General features: G+C 35.0%; 1 protein-coding gene across 2 annotated transcripts in view; it reads right to left on the bottom strand.

Annotated features, from left to right (window-relative positions):
- Positions 1–7,348, bottom strand: part of THSD7B (thrombospondin type 1 domain containing 7B) — an 835,144-nt gene that overhangs the window by 117,436 nt on the left and 710,360 nt on the right. The gene's annotated exons all lie outside the window — the stretch shown is intronic.

Here is a 7,348-nt window from a genome sequence, read left to right as displayed (position 1 = left end):
ATGAATATGCTTTCTGAAAAGTATACCTATACCAAACCATGATGCTAGTATCACCTGAAGCTAAAACTTTTGCCCATTGTTATTGATTTTACAAGATCAGCATTATGCATTAATATCAGTTTCAATTGCTTATAACTATAATCTATAGTGTCTAGATTTGAATGTTTCTGGAGAGTAAAAATCTAAATGGATTCAGAGTCTTTCTTATATTTCTTAGGTTTATATGAATTCAAAATCCTCTCATTTCTGAATCAATTTGTGTTTTTTTCTCAGTACAGATGATAGTAATAAGACAATATTACCCCACTTTCCTATCCCAATTAAGGATGCCTTGAATTGTTGCAAAAAATAAGCTTCTAAAAGGATTGAATTTTTTCCCCCTTAAAGGTAGGTAATATTTAAGGTGGTCAGCCCTCACCATGCATAACTAGAGGCAGATCCTGACGGCATGAGGGAGCGAGGCTCACAGCAACAGCTTGATCTCCCAGAAGATGGGGAACATGTCTTGCACATCATTTATGCTCCACATAGCATCTCTCTTGTGCTAGACTCATGATGGGCCCATAATAAATGCATGTCGACTGAGCTCTAGGAAGTATAGAGCTTAGGGTTCTAGATCTGAGCTGGCTTCTCACTTGTTGGGGGTCTGTTAAAATATGACTCGTTAGCAGGAAACACACTGCTCTGGATTAATGAGATGGCATCTATAGAGCAATATAGGAGATAGGCAGCGTCAAGTACTTTACTTGTGTTGGATTCCTGTCCTTCATTATTGGATTCCTTGGTTGGATTCTATTAAATTGATAATGTGGTCCTCTTTGGGGATAGCTTCATTTCAATGATGGGTGAAATGATCCTTTGTACTGTGTAAAAGATTATCTGTGGTCTGGTGAGAAGGGCAGTATGAAGGAAGCTGTGAGAGGTTTTACTTCAAGTTCCGCCATTGATTTTCTGGCAGTTCACTTAACGGAATTCTTGGGGTCTAGTTTTTCTCTTCATCACCTGACATTAATACTTATTACTTTCAAGAGATGTATAGCAATGGTATATGAGCTTTAGAAACTTTAAGAGAATTTACTGTAATAAGTAACTTTTTTCTTTAGTAGGATTAGGATTAAGACAGGAAGTTGATAAAATTTTGGAGCTCAGAGTAAACTGATCATCAACTCCAACTGTCACATTTTGTTCATCAGAAATACACCTGTACTTCCACACAAATTAATCATTGAATACTTACTAACACTGCACCCTCAAAAGAAGAGGTGACTGAAACAGACACATACTTTGCGGTTGTATGGTTTCTCATCCTCCATAGCTCCTGATACATTACTGAGAACAAGACATGCCCCATCACTAACAGCTAACCCAGCAAAACAACCTCAGTCATTCCAAAAATATCACTGCTATTTCTCATAATAGTATGATGAGGCAGGTACAACTCTATAATCATGTCAACTTTTGAAATTTCTCTTGAGTATGAAATGATTCCTCCTAAAAAAAGGAGTCTTTAAATTTATAACTAAAACATATAAAGTACCCTACATTGAAAGAATTAAAATCAAGCCATTAACTATTTATAAATCACTATATATAAGATATAAAAAGAGTATGAATATTATAAAAATCACTCTTCATTAAAAATAAATATCACTGATTACAATAGTCATGGATTATATACATTTTCAACAGTGGGAGCTAGATCTCTTGTACTTACTGTTTTACTTACATAAATATTCACAAAGTTGTCCAACCATAACCACTATCTGTAATTCCAAAATACTTCCTCATCACTAAAAGAAAATCCATACTCATTAGCAGTCACTGTCCATTATATTCTTCCCCCTGCTCTGTCAACCCAGCCGCTAATCTACTTTCTGCTTCTATGAATTTGCCTATTCTGGAAATTTCATAGAAATAGAATCATACAATATATGGCCTTTTGTTTTTGGCTACTTTCTTTTAGCATAATATTTTCAACATTCATCCATGAACATATATTTCATTATTTTTTATAGCTGAATAGTGCTCACTTGTATGAATGTACTAGTTTGTTCATGCATTACTTATTTTATGGACATTTTGGCTGTTTATACCTTTTGATTATTCACCATGAATAATGTTGCTATAAACACTTATATGCAAGTTTTTGCATGAGCCTATGTTATCAATTTTCTTGGTTATACACCTAGGGGTAGAATTGCTGGGTCATATGGAAATGCTATGTTTACCATTTTGAAAAACTACCACACAGTGTTCCAAAGTGGCTGCAACATTTTACGTTCTCATCAACAATACATGATGATTACAATTACTCTACATCTTTACCAACATCTACTGTCATCATTTTTATTGCAGGCATCTTTGGGGGTGTTAAGTGATGTATCATTCTGATTTTCATTTATATTTCCCTAATGACTAATTTTTAGCATCTGAGCATTTTTTCCACTCCTTTTGGCTGCTTGTTTACCTTCTCCAAAACATATTTCGGAGAAATGTCTAAGTCCTGGGTCCATTTATCAATCAGGTTATTTGTCTTCCTGTTGTTGTGTTGTAAGAGTTCTTTATTTATCTTCAACACTACATCCTTATCAGATGTATAATTTGCAAACATTTTCTCCCATTCTGTAGACTACCTTCACACTTTCTTGATGGTATCTTTTAATGGAAAATGTTTTCATTTTGATAAGGTCTAATGTATCTCTTTTCTTTTTGATTACATAAGCTTTGTCAATTGCTTAATCCAAGATCATAAAAATGTATATCAATGTCTTCTAAGAATTTTATAACTTTGATGATTACATTTTGGTCTTTAATCCACTTAAATTTCTTCATAATGTAAGGGGGTGATCCAAATTCATTCTTTGCATGCTGATATCCAGTTGTCCAAGCACGATTTGTTGAAAAGACAGCCTTTCTTCATTGTATTGCCTTGGCACCTGTGTTAGGCTGAGCAACAGTACCGCAAAGATACTCCCATTCTTGTCCTTAAAGCCTGTGAATCTTTTACATGTTTGCTGTATAGCAAAAAAAGACTTTGTATATATGGTTAAGAATCTTGTGTTAAGGAGATTGTCCTATATTATTTCAGTCAGCCAGTAACAATGAAAAGAGTCTTTATAAGTAACAGGATCATAGAATGGTCAGGTGTGACAATGATACAAAGATTAGAGTAATCTGGCCACAAAAACTGGCAGCCTCTAAAAGTTAGAAAAGGCAAGGAATAGATTCTCCTGTGGAGCCTCTGAAAGGAAATAGTCCTGCCAACACCTGGACTCTAGCTCTGTGAGATCTGTTTTGAACTTTTCACCTCTAGAACTATAAGATAACAAAGTTGTGTTGTTTTATGCAGCTAAGTTTGTGATAATTTGCTATAGCATCAATGGCAAACTAATGCAGCACCATTGGCAAAATGATCATAAATGTTTGGATGTATTTTCAGACTTTCACTTCTATTCTACTGAGTTACAGGGTTAGCCTTATGTTAGTACAACACAGTTGTGATTATTGAGCTTTGTCGTAAGCTTTGAAACAAAAAAGTGTAAGTACTCCAAATTTGTTGTTTTTCAAGACTGTTTTGGCTATACTGTTTCCCTTGAATACTTTGTATGATATCAAGACTTCTAAGTTTATTAAGACTCTTATAAATCCAAACATATGGTCTACCCTGAAGAATGCTCCATGCGCAGTGGAGAAGGATGTGTATTGTGCTATTGCTAGATACGGTGTTCAATAGTTAGATAGTTACTACCTTTAGCTTTACCTTTACTGGTATTCTTTGTTTTCTTTATACAGATTTGAATTACTTTCCAGTGTCCTTTCATTTCAGCTTGAAAGTCTTCCTTTAGTATCTAGTGTAGGTCTGGTTAGCTAGGAATTGATTTACTCAGTTTTAGTTTATTTGAGAGTTTCTTAATTTCTTCTAAATTTTCAATTTGCTGGATATACAATCATTGATTGACAGTCTGTTTTCCAGCATTTTAAATTTGTCTTCCTGCTGCCTTCTTGTCTTCATGGCTTCTGATGAGAACTCAGCTGTTAATCCTAATATTGATACTCATTTGTTTATAATAAGTCACTTTTGCTGCTTTCAAGATTCTTCCTTCATGTTTGGCTTTGACAGTTTTTATTATAATCTAGGTGAAAATAACTCTAAATTTATCTTCCACAAATTTTGTTGAGTTTTGGAATCTATACTTTTTCATCAAACTCAGGAAGTTTTTTGGGTTTTATTTCTTTAAATAATCTTTTTTGCCAATTTCCATCTCTCCTCTTTTGTTCTGGGACTCCTGTTATGTGAATGTTTACATATATTTCTGAGCCTCTCATTGTCCTTCACTTTTTAATCTTTCTTATTCCTCAGACTAGATCACCTCAATATCTAAACTGGCATATATTCCAATACACTTATTTTTTTTTGTCTGACCAAATCTGTTGTTCAACCCCTCTGGTAAATTTTTCATTTCAACTCATGTACTTTTTACCTCCAGAATATCTACATGATTCTTATAATTTCTACATGGCTATTGATGTTCTCTATTTTGTTTAACATGATTTTCATATTTTAGTTCTTTAGATATGGTTTTGTTTAGTGCTTTGAAGATATATAAGATAGGTTCAAAATCTTTGTCTAACATTACAGCTGGACTTACAGTGTTCTATACTGTAGCGTGACTATACTTAACAATAATATATTATAGTTTCAAATAGCTAGAGGGAAAATATTGAATGTTTCCAACACAAATAAATGTTAAGTGTCAGAGATGATATATGTGAATTACCCTGATTTGATCACTACACATTACAAGTATCAAAACATCACTGTGTAGTCCATGAATATTTACCATTATTATTTATCAATTAAAAAATAAAATTAAATGAAATATTTGAAAAAGATTTGTCTCTTTAAGTTCAATATCTCAGCTTCCTCAGAGCTAGTTGCTAGCAACTGCTTCTTGTTTATGGCCCATACTTTGTTTCTTGCATGTGTCATAAATTTTTGTTAAAAAGGAGACATTTAAAATAATATAATATGGCAACACTGGAAACCAGATTCTCCACTCTTCCCAATGTTTGTTTTGTTGCTATTTGTTATTATTATTTGTTTAGTTACTTTTCTGAAATAACTCCATGATGTGTATGTTGTTTGTCATGTCTAATGATGTCTCTGCATTATGATCTGACAAAGATTCCTTTTGATGTCTGGAATTAATGTTTGCTGAGTGGCTGTATATATGTGTTGGGGCATACATTCAACATCTAGCCAGTCAATTTAAACTGCCTTTATCTTCATTTTTTTGCTTGTACCAAGTCTCATAGTTAGCCTGAGGTAAGATCTTAGGGTCTTATCACTGCTTTCCTAAGTATGTACACAGCCCTATGTACTTGCATGCTCTTTTAATTACCAGGAATATCTTATAGTTTTTCAGAACCCCTATGAACACCTCATTCTCTAGCTTTTCCTTTTAAGCTTTTTGTTATCTAATTGTTTACCCCAACTGTTATATCCCATCTCAGGTAGCTACAAGTTAAACAATCGCCTCTGACTGTTTTAGACTAAACAGCTTTTTCTCCAGAGAAAAAGTTTACCAGAGAAAAAGCTGTTTGTACAAGACCAGCTTTGAGTCAGGTCAAACAAAGATAGCTTTGTGAGTGGGGTCTTCCAGGGAAACACTGGACAGTTCAAACATGACAATTCTTCAAAGATAGGGCTTTGAAGCCGTTCCAACCTTGTTCAGCCCTCTCTGCTGGCTTCCAAAATGCTAGGTGGAGGGGCAGGTTGGTTGTTTTACCACAGCTGTAGGCAGCTTCTTTCAAGGCTACCCTGAAGCTAGGATTGGAAACAGGGCAAGTTAAAATGCAAGAAATCTCTCAGTTCTTACCAAGACTGAGTCATTTTTCTGAGTAAATGCTCTCCAGATTGCTGCAAACCCTTGATTTATTTCCAGAATTCTAAGAAACTTGATTTTGACAAGTTTTACCAAGTGGTTCTTGCTGCTTTTATGCAGGAAGAGATTTTGGGAGCTCTTTTCTTCACTATGTTTGCTGACATTGCCTACTTCTTTAAATCAAGTTGTACTGAGTCACAGCCATGCTCATTCATTTATGTATTGTCTATAGCTGCTTTTGCGCTACTGTAGCAGAGTTGAGTAGTAGCAACAAGACCTTATTATCTACAAAGTCATATTTGTTGACCCCTTTTGAATATCTCACAGTTCCTTTTAGATAAGACATTATATGTATATTAAACTTTTAGTGTTTTCCTTTTTATATTGTGTGACCAAGTTTTGGAAGAAAAATTCAAATGTGATCCTGCTTAGGTTAAAGTTAAATTAAAATAAACAACAAGGCTGGGCGCGGTGGCTCAAGCCTGTAATCCCAGCACTTTGGGAGGCCGAGGCGGGTGGATCACGAGGTCAAGAGATCGAGACCATCCTGGTCAACATGGTGAAACTCCGTCTCTACTAAAAATACAAAAATTAGCTGGGCATGGTGGCGCACACCTGTAGTCCCAGCTACTCGGGAGGCTGAGGCAGGAGAATTGCCTGAACCCAGGAGGCGGAGGTTGCAGTGAGCCGAGATCGCGCCATTGCACTCCAGCCTGGGTAACGAGTGAAACTCCGTCTCAAAAAAAAAAAAAATAATAATAATAATAATAAACACTAACCAATAAGATGAAGGATTGGTTATTCAGCAAGAAATATATCATTAATTGGGAAGACAGTGTTCACCATCTTCAACCAAAAAAGAAAAAGAAAATGACTTTAAGTCAACACAATGTAACATTTTGGGTCAGTAAGCTATAACAGTCTACCAAATTGCATGTGTCATGCAGCATCGTATACAGCATTTCTAGCAATAAGTCATTATTTTTACTCAGAGAAAAAAAGATTCTATAGGACTCTAAGTATTCAACTTGACGAATCATTATAACAATATTGGAATTTAAATATGAGATTATGAAATGAATATTTAATTTTAGCAAATTCTTCCTCTATATAACCTGTTTGCACATGACCAGAATGTGAAATGGGAGCCAACCCCAAGAATATTGTGCCAAGATTTTACTTATACACCATATGACTAGAAAAAGTCAATGTGAACAATTTGATGAAGCTTAAACATAACAGAAGGTATGACATTATAACATTCTTGGATCTAAATGTCTGCTTCCTAACGGCCAAACAGCATAAGGCAGAGGGGGTCTGGAATTGTACATCTTATACCCTTCCCAGTGTATGAGATCCAAACCACCCAGCCATTTGATTTTCCTTCCTTAGTCCTTGCAAAACCCTGCAAGTGAATTATCCTGTGAGGGACAAACTCACTTTAGCTATACTTAGCACTTGGC

The sequence above is a fragment of the Sapajus apella genome, unplaced genomic scaffold (assembly GCF_009761245.1).
Source record: "Sapajus apella isolate SASKATOON/1434 unplaced genomic scaffold, GSC_monkey_1.0 scaffold18, whole genome shotgun sequence".
In the NCBI taxonomy this organism is placed as follows: Eukaryota; Metazoa; Chordata; class Mammalia; order Primates; family Cebidae; genus Sapajus; species Sapajus apella.
The sequence above is the reverse complement of the archived record's forward strand: the minus strand, read 5'-3'. Positions and strand labels throughout refer to the sequence as shown.